This window comes from Rhododendron vialii, chromosome 9a, assembly GCF_030253575.1.
Source record: "Rhododendron vialii isolate Sample 1 chromosome 9a, ASM3025357v1".
NCBI lineage: Eukaryota > Viridiplantae > Streptophyta > Magnoliopsida > Ericales > Ericaceae > Rhododendron > Rhododendron vialii.
Genome location: NC_080565.1, coordinates 38,116,418 through 38,135,749, shown reverse-complemented (window position 1 = coordinate 38,135,749; position 19,332 = coordinate 38,116,418). Strand labels below are relative to the sequence as shown.

Genomic DNA, 19,332 nt, shown 5'->3' with positions numbered 1-19,332 from the left:
CTTTTACAAAATCATCTTTTGCCAAGCAAAAAAAGAACTATGCCAAACTATCAAATAAATTAATGCGTTTGAAATTGGAGAGAAGTCATGCAAGCAATGGTTGTGGCAAAATAGTTGCAGAGCTAGACAATGGCTAATGCAATATTTTTATTGCTTTCATGGGAAATCAAAAGTCACAATCCAACATGACAATTGGCAAACAATAGCTTAAGTGTAGTTAACATGATCTTGGAAACTTCTATAGTTACCATACATGTAGGTATTACCAAGTTTCAGATTTTCAGTGAAAAGAAACAAAAGGCTTAAAAAGCATCAAATGTAAACAACTTCTTGAACATTACTAAGTGTACTAGCAAGCATTATTGGGTTCCAAATCCAAGAGCCTTCAGCTGCATATTCCCCTTTTTTTTTTGTTCCTATTGAACTCTACAGGCTGCTAATAGCGCTTCCCAAATACTACCTCATAGAAAAGCCACTAGTTTCATAACCATACCGAAAGCCTCGTTGAGCTTCCCAGACCGACTCAACAAATCCACAATACAAGTGTAATGATTTAGATCAGGTTCCATTCCGAATCTCCATTTCATGGCATAAAAGACTCTACAACCTTCTGTATATTTTGGCCCTCCAATCTATATTTATTAGTCTTTTATTTTTGTTAACTGATTGTTATTATTTGTTGTTATGTATAAAGGTTGCTCGAGCTCGATTTTCAAGATTTTGGGTAAAGACGGAAGTTAGCAAAAGTTTTGGGTCAAAGCGCGAAGTAGATGAAATCCAAGGGCCTCTATGTGATTCTTCCTTTCAATTCCTATAAAAACAACTTTTTACCCTACTGAGGGGGGTAGGCAGCTTTGGTACGAAAGAAAAAAGAAGAAAAAAAAAGTTGCTGCCGCAGCACTGGAACGAACAGGGGCTGCCGAGATCTTTTTTGGATGCAAAAACCGGAACGGAGAACAGCGCTGCTGTTCCGAGGATTTATTCAGAGTTTTGTTTCTTTTTCCTTTGAAGTCTTTAAAGTTTTGTTCAAATCTCTGCATTCTGGTAAATCGTATTAATTTATGTTCTTTATTAAAATTATTCATTGGTATTCAATTAGTTGTTATCTTTTGTTTATTTTTTTAATCTCACATAATACAAGCATGTTTCAAGTTAGGGTTTCCTTTATTTTAAATGCAATGATTAGCGAGTAGTCATTTAGGTAGGGTTGCGGGGTAATTAGCACGCCGTGATCAGTTCGGGCATTGCTCCTATTTTCAAATGATGAAAAGAACGATTTTAGATTGAAAAATACTTCCCATGGACAAACTCGGGCATTGTCGGAGCCCTTGTGAACGGGAGACTGGGGGTCCAAAACCCATTCTTCGCTGCGCATGACTAAACAGCGACCATAAGGTTTCGCATCTTGCGGGGTATTTTTTCAATCCAAAATTGAACGTTTCTAAGAACACCAAATGGAGCAGGTTGATCTGGACTGGTTACGAGTGCTACGAACCCTACGACCAGACCTTCTTTTAATTATCTGAAAAGTTCAATTATTTTGTAAGTTTAGTTAATCTTAATCAAAACGACAAAGGGTGGCTACCTAAGAGCCATTTTAATCAGTAACAACCTGAGTTTTTAAGCAACACACATCACTGTCTCTGTGGATTCGACTCCGGACTTACCGGATATTGTGCTACGTCGGTCTCCGCCCTACGCTTGGGGCAACCCATTAATTTAGGATTAGAAAATTGTCAAGCATTTTTGGCGCCATTGCCGGGGACGGTAACATGTGTTAAAGAATTCGGGTAGTTAGTTTTATTTTTATTTTTATTTTTAGTTTTGTTTGAGTCATTATAGGTAGCGGTGCGCAATCCTCCATTGTAGGAAAGCAATCACCACTAAAGCCTAAGTACTATAGAGACAATACCAGGCGTCTCGTAGCCTTTGAGAGAGAGCCGAGAGTAATCGTGGAGGGAGAGTCTTTTAGTGGTGATTCTTTTGATATCGGTGGCCTTTTCACTGATTTAATAATTGAGCCACCAATAGCAGAGCCACCGATGTCGATGCGTGCACACATACATCCTGAGAGGACCACTCATCTCGGTCCAATAGTTCTACTGACCGAGACGGTGGAAGCACGTAATGCTTTCACCATAAAACCTGGTACGCACAATGCCCTTCCCCTATTTTATGGGAAGGAGAATGAGGATCCGTATGAGCACGTCCGTCATTTTGAGGGGTTGGTGCACACCCTGGCCACCACTACTCAGTGGGAGAATGCTTGCCTTAAGCTTTTCCCAGCCTCGCTCAGGGACAATGCGGATAAGTGGCTGCGGATGCAGAAGCCACAATCTCTCTGGACGTGGGCTGCTGTCCGAGATTTATTTTACAAGAAATATTTCTCAGAAAGTAAATCGAAGTACCTGACTCGCCAAGTCCAATCGTATAACCAGAAAGAGGGCGAGTCATTTTTAAGCTGCTGAGGATTTGCTGTTGTCCTTACTGCATCATGGTTTCGTGAAACACCAGTTGGTGTCATTTTTCTATTTGGGCTTGAATGTTGCTACGGTCCAACAAATGGAGTACCTCTATAAAGAGGAGGATTTTCTAGATAAGTCCGCGGACGATGCATGGGACTTTCTCGACGAATTGGCTGAGAAATACCGAAGTTGGGAACCTTCCGACCTCAGTGATAGGGCTATGGCTGCACAGGGACCCAGTGGTTCTAGCGTTTTTCCATCGAGTGTGCGAGAGCATAATGTCCAGTCTCAACTGGACAAAATGGCTGAGCAATTAGAGGATTTGAAACTTAAGCAAGTCCAACAAGTGAACGAGGTGAGAGTCGAGGAGGTGTGCGCATAGTGTGACTGTCCGGGGCATCCAGTCACTGCTTGCCCTGCATTTCCCATAGTTAAGAAAGCCTACCATAGCAATCAGGCTGAGGTAAATGCGATTAACCAACATTGGGACCCGTACTCAAATTCCTACAATTTAGGGTGGGCCCATAACTCACTTTTGGGTTGGAGGGATCAAAAAGTCCCGGTGCAACCCCAAGTACCACCTCAGCAGCAGATTCAGCAGTTCCGGCCTCCTCAAAGCCAAATGACCCAGTTCTGTTACCCCCCTCAGCAGCAGCAGGGGTTTGGTCCTTCATCTTTTGGACCACCCCCTAGCATTAACAATCCCCCGCGGGATAAGCAGATTGATGAGATGATGAAGGCTCTCATGCAGTCTCAAATTAGTTTTACTGAGCAAACCAAGCAGGCAATTGGTGACATAAGGACCCAATTGACCCAGTTGACGACGGCAGTTGGACAAGTCCAGCAGGAGAAGGGAAAGTTTCCTTCTCAACCTCTAGCTAATGCCACCGGTACTCATTATGTGGGCAATTCTTCTGGCCCAAGTAATCCGAATCTCAGTCTGGAAGAGGCTAAGGCGATCACCACTCTCAGAAGTGGGAAGGTGATCGACAAGAACTTACCCCCAAAGCATAAATTGGTGCCACCCTCGGTGCCGGTAGCTATTCCAGCAGTCATTCCAGACTTGGGAAATGTTCCTGAGGTAGAGAAAGACGCGAAGTCTCCTGAAGTGGTGGTGCCTGCTCATGCAGCACCCACGACTCCAATGCCACCCGTTGCTCCATATCCAAATCGCTTGGTGGCGAAACCTAAGGCCAATGTGAACTTCCAGATTCTTGAGTTATTCAAGAAAGTTCAATTTCCTATCTCGTTGATGGAAGCCATTGATGTCATTCCTCAGTTTGCAAAGGTTTTGAAGGATCTGTGCACTTCAAAATGAAAGACTAAGAGTCAGGACAAAGTGCTCCTGACGGAGCAGGTGAGCTCCATTTTCCAAGCCGATATCCTAACCAAGTGCAAAGACCCTGGTTGTCACACCATCCCTATAACTATCGCAGGCCAAAAATTTGATAAGGCTTTACTGGATTTAGGGGCGAGTGTCAACTTGCTCTCTTATTCAGTATACTTAAAGCTAGGCTTAGGCAATTTGAAAGCCACACCGGTCACGCTACAGTTGGTTGACCGGAGTATGAGAATTTCAAAAGGGGTGGTGGAAGATGTTTTAATTCAAGTGGGCAAGTTTCTTTTTCCAGTTGACTTCATTGTCCTGGATACATGCCCAATACCGGAGGTCTTCGAGAAGACCCCTATGATCCTTGGCCGTCCATTTTTAGCCACCTCCAGTGCTGTCATGGATTGCAAAACTGGACAAGTCCAATTGTCGTTTGGGGACTTGAAAATGGAGGTGAAAATGTTTAATGCAGATAGCCGAGTCAAGGATGATGAAGGAGTGTATGAGGTGAGTTTGATCCACACGCTGGTGCAAGAGCATGTCGATAATATTTTGTATAAGGATCTTCTGGAGATAGCCAAGGAGGCGTCATTCTTAGATTCTCCAGAATTACGGAGTTTGATAGAAATGCTTGCAATTGAGAATGTCTGTGGCACTATTTGGGACTCAGTTCTTGACCAGCTGGGTGCCCCATTGTCTTAAGTTTCGACGGGTAGCTTTTGCGTACCACTCTCTTCATTAAGAAGTGGACCCGGCTCCTAGCGATAGGGGTACCCATCATTGACTTGGGTTTTGGGTACAATCCTTGTTTACTTATTCTTTTATTTCTTGTTAATAAGTAAAATCCAAAAAAGAAAAAAACAAAAGGAAATTGGAAAAGTAAAAAAATTAGCATAATGGTCTGGTATAGCCGCCTGATCGAAGCTATGTATGTAGTACTTAGGAGGTTGGGTCTGACGGCAGGAGCGTAGTTAGCAGCGAGAATTCTGTCTGAACATGTGACTTTAATGTCCAAACTCTGTGGAGATTGCTTCACAAACAGAGTGGTGGGTAAGGAATCTGGAAGCCTCAGAGGGAGTGACAGCCTATTAGATGATGGCACCACTTCTCAAGATATCTTTGAATCCTATGCATACTGTCCTTCCAACAACTAAGGAACCACAGTCTTCGGCCAGGGAGAAAAGTAGTACTCGTATCTTTCGCGTGAAGAAAGTGGATGATTTTTTTTTGTTTTCCTTTTATTTCTTTTTTTATTTTTTTATTTTAGTTATTTTTCTTGCTGTTTTGGAGGCCAATATTTTGCAGGTTGTTCGATCCAAGTTGGGGGGTCTCCCTCTATCTATAGTTTACTCTGCTTAGCCCCTCTTTTTCGAGGTGATATCTATCCTTTCTTTTATATTTATGTCCTATCTTTATTTTTTTCATACTTTCAATGCGGACATTGAATAGTTCAAGTTGGGGGGAGAGATCACTTTGTTCTTTATTTTGTTAAAAAAAATTGAAAAAATAAAAAAAAATGGAGGAATTCTTTTTACATGAGACTGAAAGGGGTTGAGATTGGCTCTTCATTGATTGAGTTGGAGATGTGATAGTCATTGTTTGATTATATTGTGGTGGTATTGTAGTTCTTTTTGCTAGCTTGTCGCGAAGAATTGGTCATGGCATTTATTTTTAGCACATTTGCACTTCACGTCTGTTTGGGCTTTGGTTGCTTGTGAGCTGTGACTTGATTATTCTTGATGGCTAGTTTAGTGGAGGCTTATGCCCCATGTGAATTTAGAGCCTTATCTTTTCTTCAAGTGGTGTCAAATAAAATCTTATTGTCACAAAAGAGCAAATTCGTTGTTGATCTCATTATTTTTGTCATCGAGTGTTGGAAATATTTTCAATTGCCTACTTGTCTCTTGGGTTGGAAAAGTTGCATGGTTGTATTGCCCCTTTGAGAAGATTATAGGCCATCTTTGCTATTTTGAGCCGGTTCGTTTCTTTCATTCACACATTTATCTCCTATCAGCCAATTTGAGCCTCATGCATTACAGTCTTTTTCTTGTTGAACTCCACCATCTATATTGTGTCTTGAGAAGGGTTAGCTAATGATGTGAATGTGAATTATTGAGAAGGGATGAGTGAAATTGTGAATTGAGCTTTGATTGTTGGTGATCTTTTCCATTAAAAAAAAGAAAAAAAGAGGAAAAAAGAGAAAATGGAAGACACCAAATCATTATGGAAATGAGAAACATTTGTTTTTAATATAAGATTGTATTAAAGAGTTAGGAAGAGAGATATGGCGAAGTTGAAAAGAGAAAAAGGAAAAAAAAGAAAAAGAGGGCACGCATTGTTATATTTGCCTATATGATTTATTGTTGGCCTATTCTCGGACACTTGAATGTTTTACCCTAATCTTGAAATACTTTCCCTTACCTAACGTTATAACCGAAATGAAAGTCCTATTTGATCTTAGGGGCAATGGGTTGTGGATTGGTGGATAGAGAGAGTTTCTAATACTTGACATTCCGTTCATGAGATCGTGTATCCACTTTGTAGAGCTTTCTTTTTGTGTCAACTTGTGCAGAGTATTTTGCTTTCAGTTACATATTTCCGACTGCACATATTGAGAGTAATATGCACCTTGTTTCGAGTGATTTCATTTGTTGAGTGCATAAAACAGTGAGATTTGAAGTCGAGACTCAGTCCGGAGAGAACTTTTGGTTATTTTTCACTTGTGACCGAAGCCCTTGTTCACATACGCTGAGTATAGGTGCTGTGACTTATTTTTCTGACTTGATAGTATTTAGAACTGCTTATGCCTGTTATCTCTTTGTGATGGCTTCATATTCTTTGCTTGAGATATTATTGAGCGTCTTGCAAGTTTTGGGGTTTCATGTGAAAGGATTCTTGGTGTTTTGTGGGTGATCACTGCTGAAAACCCTCACGAGACTTCACTCATCCTACCGGGACCGCCTGGGGGTTTAAAAGAACTATCAGTTTCAATTTGTTTTCTTTAGCTGCATTTTTGTTTTCTTTGCTCAGGACTAGCAAAATGTAAGTTGGGAGGTGTGATAAGTGTCAAAATATGTATATTTTGGCCCTCCAATCTATATTTATTAGTCTTTTATTTTTGTTAATTGATTGTTATTATTTGTTGTTATGTATAAAGGTTGCTCGAGCTCGATTTTCAAGATTTTGGGTAAAGACAGAAGTTAGCAAAAGTTTTGGGTCAAAGCGCGAAGTAGATGAAACCCAAGGGCCTCTATGTGATTCTTCCTTTCAATTCCTATAAAAACAACTTTTTACCCTACTGAGGGGGTAGGCAGCTTTGGTATGAAAGAAAAAGAAGAAAAAAAAGCTGCTGCCGTAGCACTGCAACGAACGGGGGCTGCCGAGATCTTTTCTGGACGCAAAAACCGGAACAGAGAACAGCGCTGCTGTTCCGAGGATTTATTCAGAGCTTTGTTTCTTTTTCCTTTGAAGTCTTTAAAGTTTTGTTCAGATCTCTGTATTCTGGTAAATCGTATTAATTTATGTTCTTTATTAAAATTATTCATTGGTATTCAATTAGTTGTTATCTTTTGTTTATTTTTTTAATCTCACGTAATACAAGCATGTTTCAAGTTAGGGTTTCCTTTATTTTATATGCAATGATTAGTGAGTAGTCATTTAGGTAGGATCGCGAGGTAATTAGCACGCCGTGATCAGTTCGGGCACTGCTCCTATTTTCAAATGATGAAAAGAACGATTTTAGATTGAAAAATACTTCCCGTGGACAAACCCGGGCATTGTCGGAGCCCATGTGAATGGGAGACTGGGGTCCAAAACCCATTCTTCGCTGCGCATGAGTAAACGGCGACCATAAAGTTTCGCATCTTGCGGGGTATTTTTTCAATCCAAAATTGAACGTTTCTAAGAACACCAAAATGGAGCACATTGATTTGGACTGGTTAGGAGTGCTACGAACCCTACGACCAGACCTTCTTTTAATTATCTGAAAAAGTTCAATTATTTCATAAGTTTAGTTAATCTCAATGAAAACGACAAAGGGTGGCTACCTAAGAGCCATTTTAATCAGTAACAACCCGAGTTTTTAAGCAACACACATCACCGTCTCTGTGGATTCGACTCCGGACTTACCGGATATTGTGCTACGTCGGTCTCCGCCCTACGCTTGGGGCAACCCATTAATTTAGGATTAGGAAATCGTCAAGCACCTTCACTTAGAAGGAAGGCCAAGAGTGGCTACATGTAGATAATAAGCTCAAGAAGGTCAATACTTTTTTGCTCCAGTCCTTTTTCCACCATTTGACAAACAATTTGCAGGGCTTCAAAACCTAGCCCATGGGTTCCACAGCCCTCAATAATCGATGTCCATGTCACGAGTGCACTATTTATCATCCTATCGACCAGAGTTTCATGCCGCCAATATTAGTATACACTCTACACAACAATGAGGCATTTAAAGATGAGATATCAGCCATAGAATTCGTCAAAAGAAGGGAAAAAAAAAGATATCAGCCACTAGTTCTAAACTTCCATTGCCCATTTGCCGGAATAGTTCTATGGCATTCTCAAAATGTAGGGCATTTTGAGTATGATTCTGAAACTAGTGCTGCTATTCTTAAAGAGAATTTGTCTAAACAATTTGAGCTGTTATATTCATGTACCCGCACTTTGCATAAGAATTCAAGGAATGAAGTTTGGAGAACACAGTGATAAAGTCCATTTTCAGTAGCAAAACCATGCAATTTTTGCCTTGAAAACGATTACCATTCTCCCCAGAAGCTGAAAATACTTCGTACGGGCTTCTTGTGTCTCTCTTATGCTTTAACTATACTTATAATATTTAAAGGATTGTCTTTTTTTAGTCTCCTGCCAATTCGGACTAGAAAAAGTGAGGTAAAAAAATAAATTAAAAATATTTGCTGCATCACATGCGCCTCAGGCGCAATTCAAGTGTGCCCCAAGCATATTTAAGTTGTGGCCGGGCGCATCCACATTTTCTCTCTTCTTGTAAAGTGCCTCAAGCGCAATTTGAATTGCTACTCGGGGGCATTCACTTTTTTTCTCTTTTGATGTATTGAACCACTGAATTCCATGACAACATGCTCAAAAGTGCAAAATCTAACTGTGAACTCCATAATTCTAGATCAACACAAAAAAACTCCATAGTTCATTGGTTCTTGTGTTAGCCCATATTTATTTGTATATGATAAAAATCTTGAACAAAAAATTTGGGCCTCGAGGCACTTTCAAAAGGAAATAGAACAATTTCATCCCTACATATGACATCCATGGCCGGGCTCATAGATTTCTGGCATTTGAGGGTGTGATCGATTTCCAGAAGCAAAACCAAGGATCAAACCTTCGGCTTCAATGCAGCTCCTTCTTGGCTTCTTCAGTAAATCATTGTCGTTCATACATCTCTATAGTTCTTCAACTCCATCCCACCTCTCAACAACAGCTTGAACAGTACAAAGTATGAAGCTCAAATCGTTGTCGTTCATGCATTTTTTTTTCTTGCTTACTACTGGTAAAAGCATGATTAGTGTACGTATGATATGTTTTTGGACATCTTGGCTGCATCTTATTATTCCTGGCAGCATGTTTCGACATCAGGCTACTATGTTTTAAAGTGTGGTTATAGAACATGCTTTTTAGGGTATGATTTTTTTCCGGATATCTTGGCCGCTTCTTATTACACTTGGCCGCATTGTTTTACTCTTGGCGGCTTGTTTTGACACTTGGCCGCTTGTTATTACTCTTGGCCGCTTCTTATTACTCCTCGCCGCTTGTTATTACTCTTGGCCGCTTCTTATTACTCCTGGCCGCTTGTTTTGACACTTGGCCGCTTCTTATTACTCTTTGCCGCGTTTTATTACACTTGGCCGCTTCTTATTACTATTGGTTGCTTGTTTTGATACTTGGCCGCGATTTTTGAAAGCGGGACTAGTATACCCGTCATTGTGGCCAGAGCGTGGGTCTTCTAATGAGGAATTTGGGTTTTAAAGTGGGCCTCTAGGACTTAGTGGACTGAATTGAGCTTACTAGCTGGCCCACCTTATTTTAAGCCAAAACCGATTGAAAAAATCTCAAAAAAAAAAAAAAAAACTTTTAAGAATGTTTCAGTTGGCCCAAAAATCTCATGCGTCGCCTTGGTGTTGCACTACTACCTTGGCCTGGCGCACCCTACCCAAACCAATTCAAAGGTTTTTGCTGCTTTGTGTCAAGAACCAAATTAGTTGGCTAAGGTCTATTTCCCTATTAGTTTGTAGGTGAATCATCAACAGCTGATATGATACTAAATTAATTTTTTGAGGGTGAAGACCCACCTTGCTCTTGGGGTCTTTTGAGTGTCACCTTGGCTTGGTGCACCCCATCCAAACCAAGTTTAAATCACATCAAGGCTGTATGTGTTTTGCGTCAAGGATTTTTTGATGGATTTAAGGAGGAATAGGCAAAGGGAAAAATGAAGTGAAAGCCTGACGTTAAACTTTGGTTTCTCAGTCATTCAATTCCCGTTGATATATCCCATCGAAGATCTTTGATCCAGACCTTCCTTCTGTAGGCCACGCCCCGGATTAAAGCATGTTGTGAACTAGGCGATTTCACAGGTATTGGTTCCTCCTCCTCGTTTGCTAGCAAAAAAAGAGAAGGTTAATTGATACAACAACAGGTACAACACACAAGTATAAGAAGTTGAAAGTTAAACTAGATACGGTTGTGACTTGGAAGTGTCCCTCTCCCTTTTCAGCCCATCAACCGTGCGACAGTGTGAGCATGAGTACCACAAGCCAATTGAAGAAAACCTACGAAGTGAATAGAATGTTTGAGTTTGGAACAAAATTAAAAATTGACAACGATTTATTCAATGAATTATTTTGGAAAAGAATGCCACCATTGAGGAGAAATAATTTGATGATGAGTAATTTTACATTCTGTATGAAATCCTCTGTGAAGTAATTGATTCGAGATCGATCCAAGTTGTTCAATGAAATCTTCATGGATGGAACTCTTGGAAGCCCTTCATACTGGCTTCTTGTGTGTCTCTTTTGCTTGAAAAATCCATATTAAAGGTTGGCCTTTTATAGACTCCAGGTAACTAGGACTAAAAAAACCCACTGCAAAAAGATGCATCACATGCACCTCATGCGCATTTGAATTGCGCCCCAGACGTGCATCCTACTTTGCGCTCCTTTTGTAAGGCACATTTAAGTTGCGCACCGGCCGGGCACACCTAAAATTTCTTTTCGGCCAGCTGGCTTTACAACTGTTGTCTCAGGCGCAATTGAATTGCTCCCTGGGCACATCCTATTTTCCCTCTTTTTGTAATGCGCCTTGGGAGCATTCAATTTTTCTTTTTCGATGTAATGAACTACTGAAACAGACATTTAGTTTTTCATAAACAGCCAAGAGGCATAACTAATGCACCAACATTTCACATAGACATCAATCATTCTGATTCAAAACACAGTTATAGTTGTTGCCAAACAATGTATCATTCAGATTAATTCATTCTTCCACAAAAAATAACAATCAGAAGCAAGAATATCACTTGGTTTAATGTGGGGAAAAAGAAATTGTACATTCAACTCCCATATATGGTTGGATTCCGCCATCTTTTTGTACTTTAAAACACTAATTATTTATGAATAATGGGTTTTTATCCAATTTAAAATGAGAAACATACACCTGTTTTACCGGAATGAATCATATTTTGACCCATCGAGGGTAAAATGGTCACTTCTTTTGATGTACAAATGATTTTTTTATCCAAACTACTTTGGATAGAAAGTAAATTTGACAAGCTTTCTAACGGTTCAAACCACGCGCAAATTGGAGTTCGGGGGTGTCCGGGGCAAGTTCGCAAAGTTTGAGCAGCATTAATGCGTCTCAGGCGCAATCCTTCGAGCCCAGGCGCATTTAAATGCGCCCCTGGCGCATCTTGAAATGTCACAACAAGTCCCAACTTTGCGGACTTGCCCCAGACACTCCCGAACTCGAATTCGCTCGTGGTTTGAACTGTTAGAAAGCTTGTCCAATTTACTTTCCTACCGAATTGGTTTCGATGAAAAATAATTTGTACATCAAAATACATGACCATTTTACCCTCAATTGGTTGAAAAACACATTATTTCAATAAAATGCTTGTATCGTATTCATTTTAAATCAAATTAAAACCAATTATATAATGATAAATAAGGTTTTCACAGTATTATGGAAACAAACAATTAAAATAATGAAGTTTATTTATGAAAAGTTCGTCGAAGGGAGACCGATTCAAAGATCATCGGAGTGACAAAGGCTAAAGTATATTTTTGTGCCCATTTACACATTCTAAGCTCCATTCGATGCTCACATCCCTAGTTCTAGGGTACTCGTTCATTCTGTTAGAGTGTCCACAAGGTTCATTGGGCTCTCCACACTTCATTAAATTATCATAAATCGTTTCATCATCAGGATTCAACCAAGGCGAGAGTCGTGGTGAGGTTGAGAGATAACCAGAGGGCCGGAGTCTAGCTCTCTGGAGATTTTTTTTTGTTTTTGTAATTTTATTCCATATGATCCAATAATAGTTAAGTTTCTCTCAATTTGCGTGTGAGTGTTTGGTTTTGATCCTCGACACACTGCACAAGTCCACTCAATGAATTTTAGTACAAGTTTGTTTCGGTATGTTGCTTTTCATTAAGAAAAAAACAAAGGGAACTCAAAGGATAGCAAAGACTTCCTGAAGCCAGAACTAACTCAATCACATTCTAAGCTATACAGAGCTGCGTATTAAACTCATTATTGGGCAATTTAGATATCTAGAGGGCTATTTTCGAGGGGTTTTTTTTTTATCCCAAGCAGTGGTTTTGCGATGTGCCGGGTGTGGGGGAGTTTGGGTTGGGCCTGGCCAACTTGGTTTGAGCTCCATGGTCAAATTTGGGTAGTTAGGCCCTTAGGTTTTTTTGTTCTTAATGTCTGATCTGGGTTTTTTGACCCACAGGTGTTTCGGGCTTTTCCCAATAGGTGTTCTGGGCTTGTCCCAATAGGTTTTATCCAATTCTGTATTGGATTCTCCTTCCCTCTCCCCCAACTTGATGTACCCTTGTCAAGTTTCTTAATAAAATTTTGTTGTCTATCAAAAAAAAATTTGATACTCAATGGATTAAGTATTACAATGTAAATGGTGGACACAAGGACTCACTAGGTGCTCAGAGGCTTCAAACAACCAAGTAGAATTGACAGCACACACCAAGCAGAATATGTGCAAAAGCAGCAAAACCCAATTTGTTACTTTGGAGTTTTTTTCCACATCGACTAAGTAGAAAAACAAGGAGAGAAAATGTGACTATAAAATAGGCATACCTTTCTCGGCCTTCTAGCTAAGATCAAGTGTAGTAGTTGTTCTTATTAGTTTAATATCTGATATGTCGGCCATCGGCTCACTCTTTATTAAATTAAATAAATTTTTGAGAGGGAGGGCCCACTATAGTAGCTTGCTACTGGGGCGGCCTCTCATGCGTTGCCTTGGTGTTGCACTATTGCCTTGACCTGGCGCACCCCACCCAAACAAAGTTCAACGGTTTTTGTTACTTTTTGTCTAGAACCAAATTAGTTAGCTTGACATCTGCAGATGTGTGTAATTGATAATTTTGTCAACTGTTTAATTGCAGGGCTAAGGTCTCATTGCCTATCAGTATGTTTTGGTGGTTCTATTCTAAACTCTGTAGTTCTCAAGTTGTGAACTCTAGTTTTCATAACATGGTTTTGGTTTTCATGAATTTAACTTACCCAAAAGAAAATACAAACTGACCCCGAAAATACGAAAAACTCTCAGTCAGTTCATTTTGTCAGTTCATTTTGTCAGTAGTTTTCTTTTAGTTATGATCTTAAGAACCCCAAAAAATACAGAATTTTGATCACTTTTTTAGGCCCAAGATTAGAGAGCTCCATGAAAAGCACGAGCATTGTGCCCCCAGGTCCAAGAACCACATATTACTTGTATTTTTCCAACCATTTCTAAACTTTTGAATCATGTATATATACCTGCAAATCAAATATTATGTCATTGAAGTCTTCACGGATGGAACTCACGGAATCACTTTGTATGGGCTTCTTGTGCCTCTCTTATGCTTTTACAATCCTTATAATGTTTAAAGGATTGCCTTTTTTTAGTCTCTTCCAAATTCGGACAAGAAAAACTCAGTAAAAATTAAAAATATTTGCTGCATCCCATGCGCCTGAGGCGCAATTTGGGTGCGACCCAAGCGCATTTAAGTTGCGCCCGGGCACATCCACATTTTCTCTCTTTTTGTAATGTGCCTCAGGCACAATTGAACGTGCCACGGGCGCATCCTATTTTCTATCATTTCGTAATGCGCCTGAGAATTGCTCCTCTGGAGCATTCACTTTGCTGCATCACATGCGCCTCGGGCGCAATTCGAGTGCGCTCCAGGCGCATTTAATTTGCGCCCGGGCGCATCCACAATTTCTGTCCTTTTATAATGTGCCTCAGGAGCAATTGAATGCGCCCCGGGCGCATCCTATTTTCTCATAGAGAGCATTCACTTGGCTGCATCACATGCGCCTCAGGCGTATTTAAGTTGCTCCTGGGCCCATCCATATTTTCTCTCTTTTTTGTAATGTGTCTTGGGAGCAATTGAACGCGGCCCAGGCACATCCTATTTTCTCTCATTTCGTAATGCGCCTCTGGCGCATTTGAATTGCTCCTTGGGAACATTCACTTTTTTCTCGTTTGATGTAATGAACCACTAAATTCCATGCAACTTGTTCAAAAGTGCGAAATGTTTTAGCTGTGAACTTCATAATTCTGGTTCCAAATACAAATTATGCTTCCTCAATGGATGGTTGAGGCTCTAGATTGGATTCTCCACCGACTGGTTTTAGTTGCAAAGGCTGACTGGACACTGGTGTTTAATTGTTTCTTGGAACGCGAATGAGTAGGCTTCGCACTTGTAATTTGCTTCACAACTTTTCCTCTGAGTTATCCAGTACTGGTGCCATTTCCAAGACTAAAGGTAGAGATCCTTCAGCTCAGTCTTATTGCGTACCGGATTGTATTTTTCATGAGGCGGATCAAACATACTACGCGCTAGACAGTTGGGAAGAAAGAGAAGAGCCATATGATTTCATTCCCTCGCTTTTCTATAGATTTGATTTTCGAAACCCAAATCACAGAGGTGCCTTTCCCTATAATCCAAAACCAGATAACCGAACCAAGAAGCTTAGACGGAAGAATTTCAACGAGAAGAACGGCGGATCAGAATACACAAAGAATCAAGACCCCATGTTAAGAGAAGTTCAACCCTTCTGCAATCACCACTAGGCCATCCATGACAAACCATAATGCCATGTTTGACTCGTTGGCTAGAAAAACAGAGAACCTTCACATACAGTACCCTTCTTGCATTTTTTTCTTTTGGATTAGCAACATGTTCCTTATCCACATTTTCTTCCCCTCAGATGTACACTTATCGAGCTTTTATAAAATCATCTTTTGCCAAGAAAAAATAAAATAAAATGCCAAATTGTCAAATAAATGCGTCTGAAATCGGAGAGAGGTTATGCAGGCAATGGTTGTGGCAAAATAGTTGCAGAGTCAAACAATGGTTGATGCGAAACCAAAAGTCACAATCCAACATGACAATTGGAAAACAATATCTTAAGTGTAGTTAACATGATCTTGAAAATTTCTATCGTTACCATACATGTATGTATTACCAAGTTTCAGATTTTCAGTGAAAAGAAACAAAAGGCTTAAAAAGCATCAAATGTAAGGCTATAGACAGTTGACATCAACACTATAATAAGACATCCTGAATTACACACATGTAATGCGCCTCAGGCACAATTGAATCGTGCCCCAGGCGTATCCTATTTTCTCTCATTTTGTAGGGCGCCTCAAGCGCATTTGAATTGCACCTCGGGAGCACTGTTTTTCTCTTTTGATGTAATTTCATTCCTACATATAACATCCAGTGGCTCATAGATTTCAAGCATTTGAGCGTGTCATCAATTTCCAAAAATGAAACCATGGATTGATCCTTTGGCTTCAATGCAGCTCCACCCCGGCTTCGTCATCAAATCGTTGTCATTCATACATCTCCATAGTTCTTGAACTCCATCCTCCCTCTCAACAACAGCTTGAACAGTACTAAGTGTCGTAATAGCTAGCCAGTATTACTGGGTTCCAAATCCATTCGCATTTCTTGGAACGAGTCGAAAGCACCACTTATATTTCTTTCAAAAACATAACCCGCAATCATCATAGTCCAAGAGACCAGATCACATCATTGTATTGCAGAAATACATATCTGATTCAAAACCCATTTTATTTTCCAAACAATGTATTATTCTTCCAAACAAAACCCCAATCAGAACCAAATAATTCTGTCATAGCCTAGTTGCACTGAGAATGGGATTAGAAGGTTTAACAGCTTTCAATTTTCCTTCCATGAGGTTCTGCCCCCTTTACATAAACAAATTTCAAAGGAATGCGCGCGTTTGGTGCTTTTTGGAGCAACTATTAGAAGGTTAACAACAGCTTTCGCTTTGCCTTCCATGAGGTTTTTTAATAAGGGAATTTCAGCCGCAAACTTTGACAAGATGGCTGCAAACTTTTGTATCATGGCCCAAACTTTAACAAGATGACCGTAAAGTCGTGCGTCATGGCCCGTGACTTCGGATTTTTGGTAAAAAATTAGGTCTTCAAATTGGACTTAGCCTACCTCCATTTCAAATGCTATAGAAGCAAATCCAAAACAACCTTTCAAAATTTTTTTTATCACTCCAATTGATGCGTTTTCTTCTTGCTTACTACTAGTAAAAGCGTGATTAGTGTATGGTCTGTTTTCGGACGTCTTGGCCGCATCTTATTACTTTTGGCCACGTCTTATTACTCCTGGACGCATGTTTTGACACCTGGCTGAGATTTTTTGAAAGCGTGGTGACGGAACACACGTTTTCTTCTTGCTTAGTACTAGTAAAAGCAAGAAGGGGGCCGGAGGTAGCCACTCCTCTATAGAGAGAGAAGCTCTCACCTCACACTAAACTGGCCTTTCTCTGAAATTTCGCTACCGATTTTTCGGTACTGATTATTCAAGACGAATATGAAGGGAATTGGGTCTCCATCAAATGAATCAGTGCATTGATCAAGTTCATTGAATTTCAGTTGTGAAATGACTCTTGGGTAGGGGTTGTATGGGTAGTTTCTGAATTGCTTGCAGAAAAGAATCGAACTCATGTTGACCAATAAATCATTTTCTTGAGATTTAAGGCCATGTCAAAATGATGGACCTCATTAGAAGCATTCTTTTTCCATCTAGAAGAGGGACTTAGTCTCTCTTCCTCCGGGCAAATCAGTTGTAGGTGGGTGCATGCTGTTAAGGTTCATTCTGATGATGGTCACTTGTTCCTCGGTTGTTCCAATCCTAGTAAAGAGCTTCAGATCTGATTCTACACTACATACGATATTTCATTCCGGACCTCATTAGCTCTTCGCTTGGTTGTACAAGGAGCATGCCCAAGGGGGCTACCATGCTCATCAGGGGCTTATGCACTCCACGACTTTCTTATGTGATGTGGTATCAAAGATTGAATTTTGCTGCCAACCCTAGTCAGCAAGCTAAAAAAGCCCTTTCCCCTTTTCATAATAACTAGTGTAATGCTCGTGCTTTGCACGTTTCTGCATGCTCATTAATTTAATTGATAGTGAGGAAGTTAATATACATATGTTATTTTTATTCATACCACTAACTGTATACTTTTCGAGTAAGTTTAACGGTTCAATCTCAACAACCATCAATCAAATATCATAAAATGACGAAACCATGATATACTCGAATATTTTGTAGTTATGCTTTAGATAATCAAAATGATACCAAAATCAAATTTTTCCAAAAGGAAAAAGGTCAAGCTACTTCGATTTACCTTCATCTAGGGCTTGAATGGAGCGAAAACAATCACCACATTATGCCCACCAAAGCCGAATGAGTTAGAGATATTGCACGAAATAGGCAAATTTGATTAGTGAATGTTAAAATATTATTTATTCGCAAAGCAATGTTGGAATATGAGGAATTTGGATAACAAAATGTTCAAATATTTGATTATTATATAGGTTGCGAGAGATATATTATCTTCATTGCCAACAAAGCAAAAACATGTAACAAAGGCACTTAAAGGTCCTTGGTTTTTAAACAATAAACAACATGTATGGATTAAGCATTATGCTTCTGTAGTTTCATAATTTTCAGTAAGAGTGACTAAAATACATACCAACATGGACTTCATGTTCTTCACGTTTGAAACAGTGTCAACTGTGATATCAGACTCTAAGTTCTGCAAAACTAGAGAACCATAAGAACATGAAGTGCATCATAAAATTGAATAACTGAGAAAATTTTAGCATAATTAGAGGAATGGGCTTTTGGAGTAGTACACATTGGTTAATGGTTGGACGCAGCCAGCTAGTGTCGATTGCTTTTATGATTGCAATAACTTCCAATCCTCATGCAACTCCAAGCGCATGTATACATTCAACAATATGGATATAGCAATTTCATGCCAATAAATTTATGCAATACTAAATTAAACAACATATGAATTAAGAAAGAGATCAGGACCTTCTGAACAGTGATGAAGACGAATTTGCAGCCGATAACAGAGAGAGAGAGAGAGAGAGAGAGAGAGAGAGAGAGAGAGAGAGAGGTTTTTATATAGATTCAATACCCTTAAATTACGGAAAAGCCTTTTCTTCTTGACTAAGAAAAGGACTTAAAATACCTAAAATACCCCCGAAAAATCTTTTCTTCTTGACTAAGAAAATGAAGACTTAAAATACCTAAAATATCCCCGAAAAACCTTTTCTTCTTGACTAAGAAAATGTGGACTTAAAATACCTAAAATACCCCCGAAAAGCATTTTCTTCTTGACTAAGCAAAGGAAAACAAAAAATACCTAAAATACCCCACGTATTAAATCTACTGTTGCCAAACTACAAGTGTAATTTCATATATTCATGAAATGTCTATGCTTGCCACTCTTCTCCCTTTTGCCTTTAAACTCAATATCAAGCTACATAAAATACCTCAACAGAGAGAGAGAGAGAGAGAGAGAGAGAGAGAGAGAGAGAGAGAGAGAGAGAGGTTTTTATATAGATTCAATACCCTTAAATTACGGAAAAGCCTTTTCTTCTTGACTAAGAAAAGGACTTAAAATACCTAAAATACCCCCGAAAAATCTTTTCTTCTTGACTAAGAAAATGAAGACTTAAAATACCTAAAATATCCCCGAAAAACCTTTTCTTCTTGACTAAGAAAATGTGGACTTAAAATACCTAAAATACCCCCGAATAGCATTTTCTTCTTGACTAAGCAAAGGAAAACAAAAAATACCTAAAATACCCCACGTATTAAATCTACTGTTGCCAAACTACAAGTGTAATTTCATATATTCATGAAATGTCTATGCTTGCCACTCTTCTCCCTTTTGCCTTTAAACTCAATATCAAGCTACATAAAATACCTCAACCTCTTAAAT

At 39.5% G+C, this 19,332-nt stretch overlaps 1 non-coding gene across 1 annotated transcript; it reads left to right on the top strand.

Moving 5' to 3' along the window:
• The first annotated feature begins 13,133 nt into the window (after nucleotides 1-13,133).
• Nucleotides 13,134-13,337, top strand: LOC131302170 (U2 spliceosomal RNA). Its single transcript, XR_009191642.1, has one exon. It is a non-coding gene; the product is annotated as a U2 spliceosomal RNA (small nuclear RNA).
• Nucleotides 13,338-19,332: the final 5,995 nt, after the last annotated feature.